The 18095-nt window shown below is 38.9% G+C and overlaps 1 long non-coding RNA gene across 1 annotated transcript; it reads left to right on the forward strand.

The window, feature by feature from the left end:
• Positions 1-13848: 13848 nt before the first annotated feature.
• Positions 13849-17703, forward strand: LOC147521723 (uncharacterized). The gene is made up of 2 exons (XR_015208906.1): positions 13849-14054; positions 17056-17703. It is a non-coding gene; the product is annotated as an uncharacterized LOC147521723 (long non-coding RNA).
• The last annotated feature ends 392 nt before the right edge of the window (positions 17704-18095 follow it).

Here is an 18095-nt window from a genome sequence, read left to right on the forward strand (position 1 = left end):
TAAAAACTCAGGTCATTCATGGCACATTCAATGAATACCTTAGGTCATTCCCACCACATTCAAGGAATACCTATCATATCACTAACGGGCCATTCATGGCACATTCAATGAATGCCCTGGGTCATTCCCGCCATATTCAAGGAATATCCAACCCTACATTCCCGTACACTCAAGGAATACAACTAACCCGCAAGGCGAATACCTTAGTTCCTCTCTAGGGCAGTCCAAACAATCTGGTCATTCATGACACCTTCAATGAATACCCGGGGTCATTTATGGCACATTCAATGAATACCCATTTATAACGCTAATGGGCCATTTATGGCACATTCAATAAATGCCCACTTAACATATGACATCATTAGTCATAAAACTCATTTCCAAAACTTGAGGCGTGGAGAGTTCTAAAAGGGTGCGGTAAATTTGTTTACGCATTATTGAATTTTTATTGCAAAACGAAGGAGTATCTTGTTTCATGTATTTTTGGTTTACGCGTTATTAATTATATGGATGTCTAAGTGTCATAACGTTGTATATCATAAAAGACTGAAATATTATATAGTAGTTAATACACGTACACACGTATATATAGAAAGGTCTTAGCCTAAAGCAAACCATGCTAATAGCCCTAAACCTATCCTAATAGACCAAATCATACTCCGAGTTAAAAGTCAAACTGGGTCAACTGTTCAAAGTCAACTCTGGTCAACAGTCAAAGTCAACCTGCCAAAACCCCAAAGACTAAGGCCTAAAGGGTTTAGTCTTTCCCAGGTCCAATCTAACATAACTTAAGCCCATACATGAAAAAGAAAGAAAAACCCACAAGCCCACATACTAAGTTCAGCCCAAGCCCAACAAAACCCAAAACCTCACTGTTCATCTTCCTCCCCAGCTCACCACTTCCACCGATCAGCCACCACCAGCCTCCACTAGTCTGCCACCCTCACTCCAGCGGTTTGGTTCCTTGCGAAAACCCCTATATAACTATACCAACAAATCGTGATTCCCCCACTCTTCCAAATCGCGATATTGACTGCCATTAACGTTTCTTCAAGCTTCAATCGCCCCATCTCCAACACCCAATCAACCACCAACAATCAATATCAACCCAATAACAATCTCACAACAAAAGTCAACCAAAACAATCATTCAAACAACACAAAAATCAGGACAATTTGGTTCTTGTTTGAACGCCATTAATGGCTGTTCAAAGCTTCACATCACTCCTACTCTCAAACAATTACATCTACATTCACCACACACAGTCCACCCAACTCCACAGTTCACCCATACAACCTAACAGTAAACCACCGAATCTAAAACCTGACATCACCCATAATCCAACAATCACAATCAATCCAAAACGCGAAAACGCATATTTAATACCTAGATATACAAAGTAATTTACATAAATTCTTAATCGCTTGATTACTCGATTTTTATCAAGGTATCTGGACCAGCTTTTCTTTCCGGAGACTAGATTGGTTCTTCAGTCAAAATCCAACATGTAAACGCAATTAGCACTAAATGACATACAATACTTAATAAAGCAGCATGTGAACAGTATGAACAGTAAAAATCATATATTTCATTTTTTCTCGTATCATAAAATCTACAGTAAATGAGAAATCTAAAACCGAAAAATATCTACTCACCCGTAGTGCACTCCGACTATCAGTTAGCTAACAGAAAAATCTTCCTTTTCTTCTGTCAATAAAACTTTTTTTTTTCTCTGTATAAAAACTCTCTATGTTTTTCCCCAAACAATCTACGTGAGAATCTCCTTTTTAGTTTTAAAAACCCCACCGAAAAACAAGGATGAAAGGTTTATCTCCTAACCCTACTAGGTTTCCTATCCTTACTAATATCTATCCTATTTTATTTTGTATATTATCCATTATTATTATTATTATTAGACTAGGAAAAATAAAAGAAAAAGATGGGGTGTTATACCTCCGCTCTTATTAACAAGACCCCAGAAGTCACCTCAGCTCCTGTTGTCCAGGCTAGCTATCAACTGCGATCTCCAAATCAGGACGCTCACTAGAGCCGCCAGCTCACTAGCACAGGCAGACTCACTTGGGTCCTGACACCCACCTGAACAGCACGCTTTCTTGAGCTTACAGGCTCCATAGCCTCTCCAATTCTCACTAGTTAAGGACCTATACTTCTAGAATCAACTCAGTGAGAACGCTCTCAGTGAGCAATACGCTTTCTTAAGCTAACACGCTCTCTGTGAGCAGAACGCTCTCTTGAGCTCATAGGCTCCAGAGCCTCTCTAATTCTCACTAGTTGAGGACCTATAACTCTAGGATCAACTCAGTGAGAACACTCTCAGTGAGCAATACGCTTTCTTAAGCTAACACGCTCTCTTGAGCTCATAGGCTCCAGAGCCTCTCCAATTCTTACTAGTTAAGGACCTATAACTCTAGGATCAACTCAGTGAGAACGCTCTCAGTGAACTACAAGCTTTCTTAAGCTAACACGCTCTCCACGAGCAACAAGCTTTTTTAAGCTAACACGCTCTCCGTGAGCAGAACGCTCTCTTGAGCTCATAGGCTCCAGAGCCTCTCCAATTCTCACTAGTTGAAGACCTATAACTCTAGGATCAACTCAGTGAGAACACTCTCAGTGAGCAATATCACTACACCAGACTGGTCAATTCCTAACAGACCACTTTTTTCATTTCCAACAGATATATCTGTTACCAACTTTCTTACGAATATATCCATTACTTATCAAGTTTTTCGTTAGTATATCCCAATTTATTTTTTTGACCCAGCTTTTAATATGTTTTACCGAGAAAAAAAGAAAATAAAACAAAAACCAAAAGCCAAAAGCTTCTCTTAATCTCAAATCTGAAACCTAGGTTTAATGAGGCCGAACCATGTTTACCATCCTAATCTATCACTCGAAGAAGAGGAAAGGCTCATCTTTTCTAAAGAACAGAGGTACACAGTAGCAGTCTCCAAAATAATAAAAGATGGCAAGTTCAGGAATAGCAGATCCAATAATTGAGAAAGAGGAAGAAACAACAACAACACTGGTGGTCAGATCACTCCTATTATCAAGCTCGAAGAAGTAGCTGTCAGTACTGGTGAAGAACACGAAGACGTTCTTCTAGATCTGTAAGCCACTTTACCAGTTCTTCAGATCTCTCTCTCTCTGTAAGCCATACGTGTATATATATATATATATATATATATATATATATATATATATATATATATATATATATATATATATATTGTTTTCTTTTCGTGAATCTGTTTCGCTGCACCCAAGTCCTTCATAGAGAACTCACTTGCCAACTTCTTTTTCAATCTCCCAATTTTTGACATATCAGAACTCGCTACTAACATATCATCAACATATAATAATAGGATGATGTAGCTGGAGTCAAACCTCTTGAAGTAGCAACAATGGTCAGCGTTGCACTTATAGTAGCCATTTCCTTGCATGAAGTTATCAAACTTCTTGTACCACTGCCTAGGGGCTTGTTTCAAACCATACAAACTCTTTCTGAGCCTGCATACCATATTCTCTTTACCCTTCTTGGTGAAACCCTCCGGTTGCTGCATGTAAATTTCCTCAACTAGGTCACCATGGAGGAAGGCAGTTTTAACATCCAACTGCTCAAGATACAAATCTTCCGCTGCAACAATACTCAATACTGACCGAATAGTATTCAGTTTCACCACTGGAGAGAATATCTCGTGAAGTCAACTTTTTGCTTTTCGCTGAAAACCCTTGACTACTAGCCTCGCTTTGTATCTCTGGGAACCATCATGTTTCTCTTTGACTCTAAACACCCATTTGTTATGTAGAGCCTTCTTGCCCATGGGTAGTTTGGCTAACTCCCACGTGCCATTAGAGATGAGGGACTTCATCTCATCTTGCATAGCAAGCTCCCACTTTCTTGCATCACTCGCCTCCAATGCTTCATCATAGCATTGAGGCTCGCCACCATCAGTAAGTAGCAAGTAATTCACATAGGTGGAGGGCGGAGATCTCGTACTCGGTACATGTGGCCTGGATGTCTTCCTTAGGGAACGAGGTGGAGATGGACTCGGTGGTGTAGTATCCTCATTATTCTCTGAGTCAATACTACTGTCATCCTCTGACTGTGGGGCTCCCACTATACCACGACTTACATCGAAGTCTTCCAACTCAACATACTCTGTGCTGCTCTCTGTACCCAATTCCTTGGTTTGTGCTTCATCTCTGTCCTTGTACATCACCTTCTCATTAAACACAACATCTCTACTACAAATGATTTTTCAATTTTGATCATCCCAAAAGCGATACCCAAAATCATCACCGCCATAGCCGATGAAGGTGCATTTTAGTGACTTAGCATCAAGCTTGCTTCTAGCTTGGTCACTAATGTGAACATATGACACACAACCAAACACCTTCAAATGGGAAAGGTTCACATCCTTCTCGCTCCACACTTCTTCTGGAATCTTAAAATCCAAAGGTACTGATGGTCCTCTATTGATCAGGTAAGCTGCTGTGCTAACACTTTCTGCCCAGAACTGCTTAGGCAAGCCTGCTAGTGTACGCATACACCTAGCTCTCTCTGTCAGTGTTCTATTCATCCGCTATGCAACCCCATTCTGCTGAGGTGTCCCTGGCAAAGTCTTTTCCATCTTGATGCCATTGTCAGCACAGTACTTCTTAAAACCTGAATCCTCATACTCTCCACCGTTGTCGGATCTCAGCTTATTTACTTTCAAGCTTGTCTCATTCTCAACCATGGCCTTCCAAGTCTTGAACAGTTCAAATACTTCTGACTTGTGTCTCAAGAAATAGACCCACACCTTCCTAGTATGGTCATCAATGAAAGTCACAAAATATGATTTTTCGCCAAGTGAAGAGACATTAGCTAGCCCCCAGACATCTGTATGAATCAACTCAAGCCTCCTAGCTTTCGGAGTCTGACCCATTCTCTGAAAACTCACCCGCTTCTGCTTTCCAAATACACAGTTCTCACAGAAGTCAATTTCAGTCAACTGTAACTTTGGGAGTTTACCAGAAAAGTGAAGGATTTTCATTCCTTTCTCACTCATGTGACCAAGTCTGCGGTGCTAAACATTCGGATCCTCTTTGCCATGTGCCATGGCAATCGGCTCACAACCATGTGCAGTCATGTAGAGAGTACCATCTTTCTTACCATTTGCAACAACCATTGAACCCTTCGAGACCTTCCAAGTATCACCGGTGAAGACTGTAACAAATCTTTCACTTGCCAATTACCCAACAGAAATCAAATTCTTCCTCAAATCCGGAATGTGTCTGACGTCCCTCAATAACCATGACGAGCCATTCATCTTGACATGCACGTCACCCTTGCCGACAATGTCACAAGGTTGGTCATCACCGAGAAAGACCGTTCCAAGGTCACCTTCGGTGTAGTTCTCAAGGAACTCTCGATGTGAGGTAGCATGGAAAGATGCGTCGAAATCAAGTACCCAAGACTCCTTCTTGTGCTCTATCGAACATATCAAAGCATCATCTACCATCTCAACAACATTAGCTTCTTGATTCTTTTTCTTGTTCTTATTAATATTGTTGTTGTTTCTTGGTGCCGGGCAATTGTTACTATAGTGGACATGCTTACCACAATTGTGACATACAACTTCACTTATGTCTCGAGGATTGTGTTCAACGCTTTGCAATCGGGGGGCTTGAGATTTCGATCTCCCCCTCCACTTTTTCTTATTACGACTCCTGTTTGAATTTCTTCCCCTACTTTCAGTGCTCAATGCCGACCCTGAAGTTGACCCCGAAGATGAAGGACAATCCTGTCTCCGTATTTCCTCGGTTAGTACCATACTAACAACGTGCTCAAACTTCAACTTGGTCATTCCCACAGAGCCACTAATAGCCGCCATAGTCGCCTTCCAACTTGGAGGCAATTGTCCAAGTATCGCCAAATTAAAGCTAGCACCTCATCACTAAATGTAATCTCAACCGACTCCAATTGGTCCTTAGTTTGGTTGGATTCATTTAGGTGATCCTTGAAGGAGGTCCCCTCCGACATTGTCATACTAAATAGCTTGGTGATCAAATAGACTTTGTTCGCGGCCGAGGGTTGTTCATACATCGTAGTAAGTGCCTTCATGAGAGACTTCGTCGTATTCTTGGTTTTAATATTGAAGGCTACCGACTTCGAGAGACTCAATCGGATTGTGGCCAATGCCTTTCTATCTTGCAAATCCCATTTGTCTTGCGAAATCTCATCGGGCTTCTCACATATCAATGTTTCCATCAAATCCTTTTGATAGAGTACGTCCTCGATTTGCATCTTCCAATAGCCGAAATTTGTTCCGTCAAACTTCTCTATCTTGTAGCTTTCCTTTTCGGTTGTCATGACTTCCACTTGAACCAACACAATGGTGGAGAACCTCTCTGAGGAATTTCTTCAAACACCTAGCCTCAAATGCTAATGGTGGAAACTTTCCTCACACACCTTGTTCCAATGATTCAAACCTTGCTCCGATACCACTTGTTGGGAGATTTTACTAGAAAGTCACACCTCAATCTAGTTACTTCCTATCCCAAATGATTTTAACTTGGAGCTCACACCAAAGAAATCACCCACCCAAGACTTTGGTAGTTATCAAAACAAACTCAAACAAGCAAAACCACTAATTTATCATCACCCATAGCAAGCAAACAATAAATAAGGAAGTAAATATGCAAAGAGACACAAAAATTTAGGTGATTCGGTAAATGTTACCTACATCCACACAAGAGCCGAGTTTCCTTTATAGCAAAGATTGGAGAGTTTACAAGAGATATCAAGAATCAAGAAGAAGAGGCCTCACTCAAACCTTAGCTCAATAGAGCTCCCACAATACCCAAGAAATGAATCTCTCAAAGTTTTTTCAAAACCCTAATCTATTTCCTTTATATAGGTGTACATAGAAAAAAGGGGAGAAAATGGGATTGGGCCGAAACAGTGAAATTTTTTGGTAGGTATGAGCGCAAGGTGCGCCCTCTTCATCAGACTGAAAAATTGTGAACGTGGGAAACGGACACCGGAGCAAACTCGACGGTTCCAACAACCCAAATTTTCATACGTCAACAATATATATGGGGCACCTGCCCTCATGTAAGGAGACAAATAAAGGGTGCACGCCCTCATACTTCAAATACTTCAACATATATAAAATGGGGAACAACAAAGTTTATCTGATCTGTGAGCCTTCATATTTTGACAGATGATCTTTACTTATTAAGTAGACTGACAGATGATCTTTTTGGCTTCACCGCAATCCAATCCTCCGAAGTAGCTTCATACCTTGTTTTGCTCTTAGGCAATGCAAGTGTTTGGGCCACTATAGAATCCCCAAACAACTCAGGTTCATTTTCCAAGAAATCATCATCGACGTCGTCATTTCCAACAACTAACTCTTCATACATGTTGCTTTCTCTGCTATTGGGTAGTTGGTCAAAAGGAGTATCAATATGCTTGTGACTATGGATAGGTGTAGCCATATTACTCTCACCATGTCTTGGTGTCATCGTCATCTTTTCATCCTGGTTCTGAACTTGTAACTGAGTTGGTGTAGTCCCTTGGTCATTGTTTCCATTTCCAGAGCTAGTATCTTTGTTTACTCATTCATTTTGGACATTGTCATCCTCTTGCGCCTCAAGAACTTGGAATGGAAATGCATTAGTAAAAACAGCTAGTTGAAGCATAGTACAAAATATCCCGATATATCGCGATATTTGGGGATATCTAGAACTGTTTTTAGTTGAAGAACTCGAACAACTGTTGAGACGTTCTAGAAAGTGAAACTTTCGGTTTAGGCAATGGCCTAACCTAAATACTGAAGTTGTACCAAAGTCACAAACGATAACCATAACCATTTGATGTTATGGTTGTCATAATACAAATTGCAAACAATAACACTGATTTGATGTGCGCTTCTTGGCTGCTACTATTAATATCACTGTTGAAGTCAACACAATACTATTCTGGGTACTCCTGAATACTAAATACTGGTGTAGTTAAGGCTTGACTACTACATGAATACTGATGAGTACAGTTTAGGCTTAACTGCTACTTGAGACATGAGTACAGTTTAGGCGTGACTGCAACCTGAATATTGATGAATGCAATTTAGGCTTGACTACTACCTGAATACTGATGAGTACAGTTTAGGCGTGACTGCTACCTGAAAACATGAGTGCAGTTTAGGCGTGACTGCTACCTGGAAACATGAGTGCAGTTTAAGCTTGACTACTACCTGAAACATGAGTGCAGTTTTGGCGTGACTGCTACCTAGAAATTAGTGCAGTTTAGGCGTGACTGCTAACTGAATACTGATGAGTTCAGTTTAAGTTTAACTGCTACCTGAATACTGATGAGTGTAGTTTAGGCTTGACTGCTACCTGGAACATGAGTGTAGTTTTGGCGTGAGTGTTACCTGGAAAACATGAGTGCAGTTTAAGCGTAACTGCTACTTGGAAACATGAGTGCTAAATAGTGGGGATGTACTTGCTCATATTGTTGAGATGCAAAGGGGCGAACGCCCTTGGATATGCCTTGTATAGGGGGCGCCCCACCCTCATGAGGTGAGTACGCCAAGACATGAAATGAGATATGAAGACATGAGTACTCTGCCACGTACGTCTTCATATTCTCCTTGCCTCAAATATTATTCAATGTCGTCATATCTCTATATTCTCCCCCTCAAGTTGGAATATACAAGGCAGAGTTGGCACATACAAAGGCTTGTCTATTCGACTTGAACTTGAAACAAAGGAAACCAAATACCAACGCAATAAATAGAGTGGCCATCCCCAAAGTGATACAACCAACCAATACCCACTTAAAAAAAAGGCAAAACTTTATACGACCAAAAATCAACCAATACCCACGTCAAAGAACAATATTGTATTCACCAATAGTCATATTCTCATAACTTATAAGAATTAACGAACACCGAAAAACAAAACAAGAGATACTCAGATTAAGTGAAAAACTGCCACAAAGTATAGTTGGGCATGTTTAACAAACACTCGGATGCGGATACATACATGAACAAGTCATGGAAAATGTGAGTTTTTCAGCCAAAAAACTTCCAAATAGAGTGCATCGAGAGAAAGGAAAGACGTACCATATCAGCAAACCAGCAGTGAACAGTACCGTGAACAATAACTCAATGAATAGTGTTGTGAACAGTATTGTGAATAGTACTACAAGCAGTACAGTGAATAGTTCTGTGAACAATTAACCCAAGAGCATAAAAAGAATAGAATCAGATCTGCTCGTCGAAAAAGAAAATCTCCAACTCAAATAAACAATATCACAAAAATAAATAAAAGACAGATAAGTTTGAGCCTTATCAACCAAAGAGCTTCCAAAAAGAGTTCATCCAAGGAAAGAGAAGACTAGATCAGCAAACACCAGCGAAAACGTGCTATTTTATATAGATGGGAGGACACCTATGATTGAGGGCAAAAATATGGGTGCATGCCTATGAATCGAGACTAGGGGTGACTTCGGATCGGATCGGATCGAATTAACCTCCTTCCGAAAAATTTTTGGAACCTAATATGCTAGCCAAATCCGATCCAATTTTTTTTCGGATTCAAAATATATTTCCAATTTCGGAACTTTCGGAATAACTCGAAAATTTCGGAATACTTGGTAGATTTTCTAAGATCTCTTTACTTTCAATTATTTTTGGAATATCATACGCCAATGTTCATTGTAGGGAGAGAAAACCATGTCCACAACACCAATATACCAACAACAATACGCACTTGTTTACTGAGAAAACTCATTTTCATTCAAACAAGTGATCCAAGAAAAAATGAGAAAAAGAACGTTCAGCCACTAACAGCAATCATTGCATTCTGTTGAGGTCTGGGTATTTGTAATGTTTCAATCTTTTTTCGTGTGTGGAAATTGAAGCGTGAAGTGTGTGTATGAATAATGAATTCTGGTCTTGGACTCTAAGTAGCTTTACATAACATTCTATCTATTGTAATTTGGCTTTTGGATTGGTCTGGAAGTCATTGTATGACTCAATGACATTTTTTTTCATATCATTGTTGTTATGGCAGACGGTGTAATGACAGTGGAGTGGTCCAATTCAAGTGGGGAAGTAGGAGATAGGTTATGTTTTTGTTTTGTTTTTGGAAGTAAAAAACTAGAAAATGAATGAACAGTTGATATTTGATCGAGATCTAATCAAGTGGATAGTGAGAGAAGTATATATTTTCAGAATAAATTGGCAATAACATCGGAAATTTCGGATCGGCTATATATCGGAACTTTCGGATCGGATATCGGATTGGATCGGTTTTTAGAGTTATATCCGAATCCGATCCAAATTTTTTTCGGAATTTTTGGAAATCGGAAAATCGGCCCATGAAAACTACACCCAATGCCAAACCAATTTCGGGTCGAATTTGGGAAAAATCAGAAATTCGGCAAAAAGAGACACCCCTAATCGAGACATAAGAACTTCAAACTTTGTTGGCCTCTTCTTATGAGAAATATTGAAAACTGAAAAAGAAAAATATATATATTTTCTTGTATATTGATTTTGGAGATACCTCTCGTAGCATACCACTAAATTTATATTTGAACATGATGCTCTGATACCATGTTAGTGGGAATGCTAGGAGAGTTGTGAATTTGTGATATTGTTGTAATATGGAAACCAGTAAGAAGAATAATGGAGAAAAGTGGAGGCAAGAATTATGGGTTAGAGAGTTAACTTATACTCTACCGAGAGTTTTATATATATACTTAACCTACGGTGTTAAGTTACCCCAATACATGAGAATAGAAAATACTAGATACGGTTGCAAAAATGGTAGTCCACACTTATAGTAACGTATGATTTTTCATACGTCAACAATATATAGGGGGCACCAGTAAGGAGACAAATAAATGGTGCACGCCCTCATACTTTAAATACTTCAACATATATAAAATGGAGAAAAACAAAGTTTATCTGATCTGTGGGCCTTCATATTTTGACAGATGATCTTTACTTATTAAGTAGACTGACGGAGGCGATCTACAGGGGAGTTTACTTAAAAAGGCGGTAGACTTAGCATTTGATAATCCTAGTATCAACTAGTAGGTGCTACAATTGATCAAGATTCTTTAGGCAAAGAAGCCACCCAACCCTTTCAGGCTTGTGGACTATTAAGATGCTGATTCAAGTTTGAGGCGTTTGAGCATCAGACCTATTAATAATTTAACGAGAGATGGAGATATCACTGACTCTGATACAGAATATTTCTCCCCAAATGGAAGCAAATGTGATTGATTAGAGTTGTATTCATTACGATAAATAAACATTAAATTAAATTTTTTGTATGCAGAAAATTATTGATGATTGATAAAGTGTTGCGAAGTGGGCTTACAGTACACATCTGGAATTCAGCACAATCCAGAGACAGCCATAACTCGCAGCTTGTTGATCATTTGCTGCCACCTCTCAGCTTAATCCACCTCTAAACAATCAGTCCATATGCAAGAACCTGCTGTTGTGGGCAAACATCGTCAAGCGATATTTCAAAGTTTAATTTTGTTTCTAACAGTAAGATAAGGGCCGATATCTCTGTATAAGTGGATTTATTACAGGTATGAACAGGAAATGAGATAAGAAAAAGAAAGAAGAAGAAGAAGAATGGATACATGGCATGAGCTGATTGGGTCAGCACATGTTGAAGGGACTACATAAAGACCGGAACAGAAGAATAGAAATCATAGTCTGATTCCCATAAAAAGATTAGAAATTGGAGAGAGAAAGAGAGAAACAGAGAGAGTTCTTGTAACCTTTTCATGTTCAATCAATAAATATTTCCAATTCTTATCAAACATATTCAAATCTTCATTCAATATCTAGTCATTCATTCATTGATCATTGATCTTAATCGGTTCTTCTTGGATCAATCCATAGAACTACATTGCCGCCGTCTGGGTTTTGAAGAACAAAAAGCTAAGAGTGTTGTTCTTTTCTTCTTCTTCGAAGATTGAACCCATCTTTGAGGATCTTTTGAGGTTTTTTGGGAGTAGTTTCAAAGATCGAGTCGTTGTTTCTTTGTTGAAGATCAAATTCATTTTAAGGAAGTTTTCGGGTGAAGAGTGGAGTTTGTTCTTCATTTTTAACCGTTTATAATCTCTTGAAGTTGTGAATGGTGGATTGTTTTTCTTTTTCAACAATGCCGCCAAAGCGTGCTACATACTGCAAGCAAGGCAGCAACAGTAAATAAATGGAGAAAGTACTTCTCAGGCAGCATCTAAAACCGAAGAGTGTAGAACAAGGCGTTCAAGAAGTAGGATGTTAGATGAGGTGGAGGAAGGGTTATCCTTGAGAATCTTACTCAAAAAGCAGAATAAGGCTTTGATAGTAGAGAATAAAGCAATAAGGGAGGATAAGGAGAGACGTGAGATTGAAGAGTTGTATGAAAAAGATGGGGATGAGTCGAGTTTAGGCACACCTGTGGCCAAAAAAAGTCATCTCGAGGAAGTCAGGAAAAGCCATCTTGAAGAGGTACAATCGGTAAAGAGAATGATATCGAAGGTAGTAAGAGAGGAAGAAACATTACAAGCACCCAGCTGATCACGAAAGAAATAGTGCAGGAAATGATGTAGATGCAATTTGGTGATCAGTTGTTGGGTAAGGTATCGGCATCGGTAAGTAAGCTAGCTGACGATGCAGGTTGAAATCCTTTGAAGAAAGAGATAGAGAGAGTACCATTGCCCCCAAAATTCAAAAATCATAAATTCACCCAATATGACGGGACCATGGACCATCTTTTCTGTTATCGACATTAGTTCTCAATATATCATGGAACTGAATACTGGGATTCTATCCCATGTCGATCTTTTTCTTCTAGTTTGAAGGCTAAAGCGTTGAAATGGTTTTGCACGATACCTGAGGGGACCATATCATGTTTTCGCGAGATTGAGGAAAGATTCCTCACAAACTATGGTCATCAGAGGATAAAACCGAAGCGGTCTTGTTCCAGCTAAAGTAATGAAAGAAGGAATCTTTAAAAGATTTTCTAGCCAGATTTAAAGCAGAAACTCAATCAGTTGAGAGGCTTGACGAGTCTGAGATGACGACTGTCATGGCTTTTCAAACTGGTGTAATACCAGGATCTGATATGCACAAATATCTCTTACGTAAAGAAATTAAAAGTTTACAATAGCTATATGACAAGGCAGATAGAGATATTAGAGTGGAAGAAGGGATACAAGCAGCAACAATGCAAAATGTGCTGCAAGTGTCGGAGTCAGGGAAAAAGGAGAGAGATAATGGAGATCGACATGACAACAGAGATCCTTACTGTATGTCTCTCTTCCTCATATCTCTAGTTCTCATTTTCTGTGATTTTAAATTTTCACTAAGACGAATCAATTTCAGGAATTCTCTGCTGCACTTGCTAGGATACGGGCGGCTGCTCGTAGCTATAACAAAATAAAGCTTCTTCTAATAGGAAACTATGGTGTAGGCAAGCCTTTACTTCACAGACGTTTTATATCGGCTGATTCTAAATCAGATTCGTCCTTAGCGCAAAACATTTTTCATACGACAATGAAAATTCAACTTGATGAAAAACCGATAGAACTGGAAGTCTGGAGTATGCCTGTTGAGGAAGAGTATCGATCTTTATATGTCTACACGAAAGTATTAGGTATTTTTCTGGTGTACGACATTACGGACGAGTCATCTTTCAACAACATTAAGAATTGTATCAGTGAAGTCCAAAACGTATGCTCGTGACAATGTGTATAAGATACTGGTGGGGAACAAGGCTGATAAGGGTGAAAGTGAGAGGGTTGTGTCTACTCAGGCGCTTGCAAATGAGTACGGCATTAAATTCTTTGAGACTAGCGCGTTGAAAAATTTAAATGTGAAGTAGGTTTTCTTGTCGACAGTAAGAGATATGAAGCAAAGGCTTCTTAATGCTGAGGAGATACAATTTTCGCCCCCTCCAAATCCGTTTCTATATATTGCAAACACACCAGGGATTTTTTTAACAAGCTCTCCTGCCTTTGATGAAAGGTATGATCACTATCTATTAACTTTTTCTTTCTGAAGTTAAACTTTAGATGCTTGTCACAGCCCGAATTTCTAAACAATTAAAAAAAAAATGAATATTTGAAATATAAATATATCAAACATCACTCGATTCAATTGTCTAAAAACCCAGGCTAAGACGGGGTGGATACAACACATGTCAAAACCCGAAAACCCACATCATAAAGAATCAACTTAACAACAAAATAATCTCCAAAAATTCTCTTTATTACTTTATAAAAAGTCTATCTTCCATCCCAATAAAACATCAAACCACTCTAAGAATAACAGGTCTTTAACATCGTATTTCATGTCATATGAAAAGAAAACTACGTTATTACATACTTTCAAAAGATCAGACCTAAAAGAAAACTAACGGACTGCTCCAGGCAAGAATCCAAATCACACGCCGCGGTTCCACTGCCTTCCACCTGTGTTCCCAAGAACACACCCACGTTGCCAAAACAAAGCAAACATGGATTGACAAAATGGAATTTCTTTGGTATGAGTAGACTAACCACATATAAATATTATCATACTTTAATTATCCAAACAATCACGTTATATTTCCCATAACTAAATCTTTTTCAGCTTGGAAGACAGGTAGTTCCGTCATTTCAACCGGCATAGTTTCTTCTCAAGCAAAACTTCTATATTATTAACTCATTTTAATAACTCGTTTTAATATCTAAATACTTGAATTAATACTTACCAATATCCATTGTTGTATAAGGGTAGGACCGCGTCCCTACACAAAATGTTATTAAGTCCTACCCTCCTGCAAAAGAAAGTTAGAACTTCTATATAACATATGTAGATATTATATTATGTATTCAAAAGTCAACCCCAAACACTCGCATAATCAAATAGTACAACTAACCCGCAAGGCGAATACCTTAGTTCCTCTCTAGGGCACTCCAAAGAATCTGGTCATTCATAGCACATTCAATGAATATCCGGGTCATTCATGACACATTCAATGAATACCCCTATATAACGCTAACGGGTCATTTATGGCACATTCAATAAATGCCCACATTCAATAAATGCCCACTTAACATATGACATCAACAATCATAAAACTAAATTTCAAAACTTGAGGCGTAGAGAGTTCTAAAAGAGGTGGTAAATTTTGTTTACGTATTATTGAAATTTTATTGAATAAATTATCTCCGAGAACGAACGAGTATCTTGTTTCATGTATTTTTGGTTACGCGTTATTAATATACCGATGTCTAAGTGTCATAACGTTGTATATCATAAAAGAAGAAAATCTCACATAGTAGTTAATACACATACACACGTATATATAAAGGTCTTAGCCTAAAGTCAAGCAAGCAAATAGCCCTAGACCTATCTTAATAACCCAAATCATAATCCGAGTTAAAAGATCAAATTGAGTTAACTGGTCAAAGTCAACCCTTTATTGAATAAATTATCTCCGAGAACGAACGAAAGTCAAAGTCAACCCTGGTCAAAGTCAAAGTCGACCTGCCAAGGATCAACAGCAGTCACCCAGTCCCAAACCGATTTATCTAAGCTGACCAGGTTCAATAACTTAAGCCTTAACCTGGCCCATAAACTTGGTTGGCCCAACTTGAAGATCCACTTAAAAATACTATGGACCAGCCCCAAAAACCAAACAAGTTAAGGCCCAAACAAAATAAGGTTTTTTGGCCCAACCAATCTAAACCAAACCCGGGCCCAAGGTCCAAGCCCAAAACAGCCATCTTCTTCCTCCAGAAGCCACCCAAATCGGCCACCACCAGTTCGGCCACCATCTCCACTCGACCACCCATTTTGACGCGGCGGTTTTACTCCTTATCAAAAACCAAACACCTTTAATAAAAACAATAACCCCCAAATCATTCAATCCAAACCTCACCCAAAACTAGATCTAAAAGTTTTTGACCGCCATTAATGGCTTCCCCAACCTTCACTCGACAGCCCTCAATCGCAGCACTCCTCCCCTCAATCAATCCTTCTAATCCCATCCCCACAACCCATTCAAATACCAACCAAAACCCAAACAACAAACTGGGCGATTTCTGGCCGCCATTAACGTTTCTCTCCGAGCCGGCTGACCTCGTTCAGCGGTTCAACCACCTATCAACAACTTCTTAACAACCAAGCATAAACCCATCTTCACCATAGCAAAACAACAAAATATACAAAAGCGAATCTTTGGTTTTTTATTGCCACCATTGGCGCTCTGTCGAAGCTCCCAACAGTTCTATCGGATAGATCGACACCCCGGGATCACGGTAAATATAATCCTAAAAATTCAAATAACAAAACTGGGCGATTTCTTCTTCTTTGGACTCGCGTCGCCGCCATTGACGACTTCCGAGTTCCAACAGTTCCAATACCGATTTCAGAGATTCAACAGTTCAAATCAAATCTAAACATATCGACAGAACTAAAAATTATAAAAAACCGTAGGAAACACTTTCGGCGGTAAAATCGTAAATATTAAACGGGGCGAAAATCATAGTTTTAGTAGTGGTGAGAGATAAACTCTACTCACCTGTAGTGCTCTCCGATTATCAACCAGCTACCAGGAAAAACTTTCCTTTCCTTCCTTCAGTAAAACTCCCATTTTTTTTCTAAAACCCTCGCTGTGTTTTTTTTTCCAAAAACTCTACGTGAGAAAACTCCCCGAAAAACAAGGACAACACTTATCCATTTTACCTACGGGCTTTTATCCGTATCTGATAGTTATCTATATTCAGTTTAACCTATTATTATTATTATTATTATTATTATTATTATTAGAAAAATAAAATAATAAAACACGGGGTGTTATAATGCTCATCTCCTTAGCTTATGGTAAAAATACAGGTAAAGATTAGAACTGAAAATACAGCACAAGTTTTTTATTTCTTTATCCTTGCCTTCCCAATTTCCATCATTGCGTCGCTAAAATTCTCAATGCCTGGTCAGTCAGAGATAACATCATTGATTCTTATTTGAAATTTTACTTCAGGGCAATGGCTGCCGCACGTGCCAAACAATTTGAAGTACAGCTATTTCTACTAGGCGATAGAGGGGTGGGCAAGCGTTCCCTTCGTGTACGGGATTCATCTTCAAATTACAGGAGTCCTAGATGGTCTGGAGATTATTTTAGCATTTTTGAAAAAATACAGATTGATGAAAAACTAATCGAACTGAAAATATATCATATGAAAGAGGATCAGGGTACCGAATCATATAACTACCCTGGCACTAAGGGTATTATTCTGGTGTATGACCTTACAAATGAGTCAACTTTCAACAACATTAGGGACTGGATAGGTGATGTTAAACAGTATGCTCTTCACAATGTCGGTATGATACTGGTGGGAAACAAGTTTGACTTACATACAACCAAACGGGCTGTGCCTACTTCCATGGGTCAGGCCCTCGCCAATGAGTATGGTATGAAGTTTTTCGAGACTAGTGCAAAGTCGTATTATAATGTGGAGGAGGCTTTCTTGTCAATAACCAGAGATGTAATCGAAATAATGGAATTTACCCACTTATTACGTAAGAGTGCCTTTGGGAACAAGAAATAGAGTTCTTATTGTCAGAATTGGAATACTCGAGTATGAATGTAAGAATTGGTTGTTTTGTTTGCAATAAGAATTTCTTGCTGGTTTACTTTACTAGAGAATTGAGTGCTCTGATAACTATTGTCCACACAGGTCTTATTGTATTTGTATTTGCCTTCGTAAGGAAATTCAAATCAGGTAGTCAGGTAATCAGATTAGGTTGCTCACTTCTGATGAACATGGATAAATTTGTTGGGAGATTTCACTAGAAGGTCACACCTCAATCTAGCTACTTTCTATCCCAAATGATTTCAACTTGGAGATCACACCAAGGAAATCACCCACCCAAGACTTTGGTAGTTATCACAACAACCTCAACCAAGCAAAACCACTACAATATCATCACAATTCATAGCAACAATAATAATGGAAGTAACAATGCAAAGAGACACAAAGATTTAGGTGGTTCGGTAAATGTTACCTACATCCACACACA

This window comes from Coptis chinensis, chromosome 1 (genome assembly GCF_015680905.1).
Source record: "Coptis chinensis isolate HL-2020 chromosome 1, ASM1568090v1, whole genome shotgun sequence".
Classification (NCBI taxonomy): Eukaryota; Viridiplantae; Streptophyta; class Magnoliopsida; order Ranunculales; family Ranunculaceae; genus Coptis; species Coptis chinensis.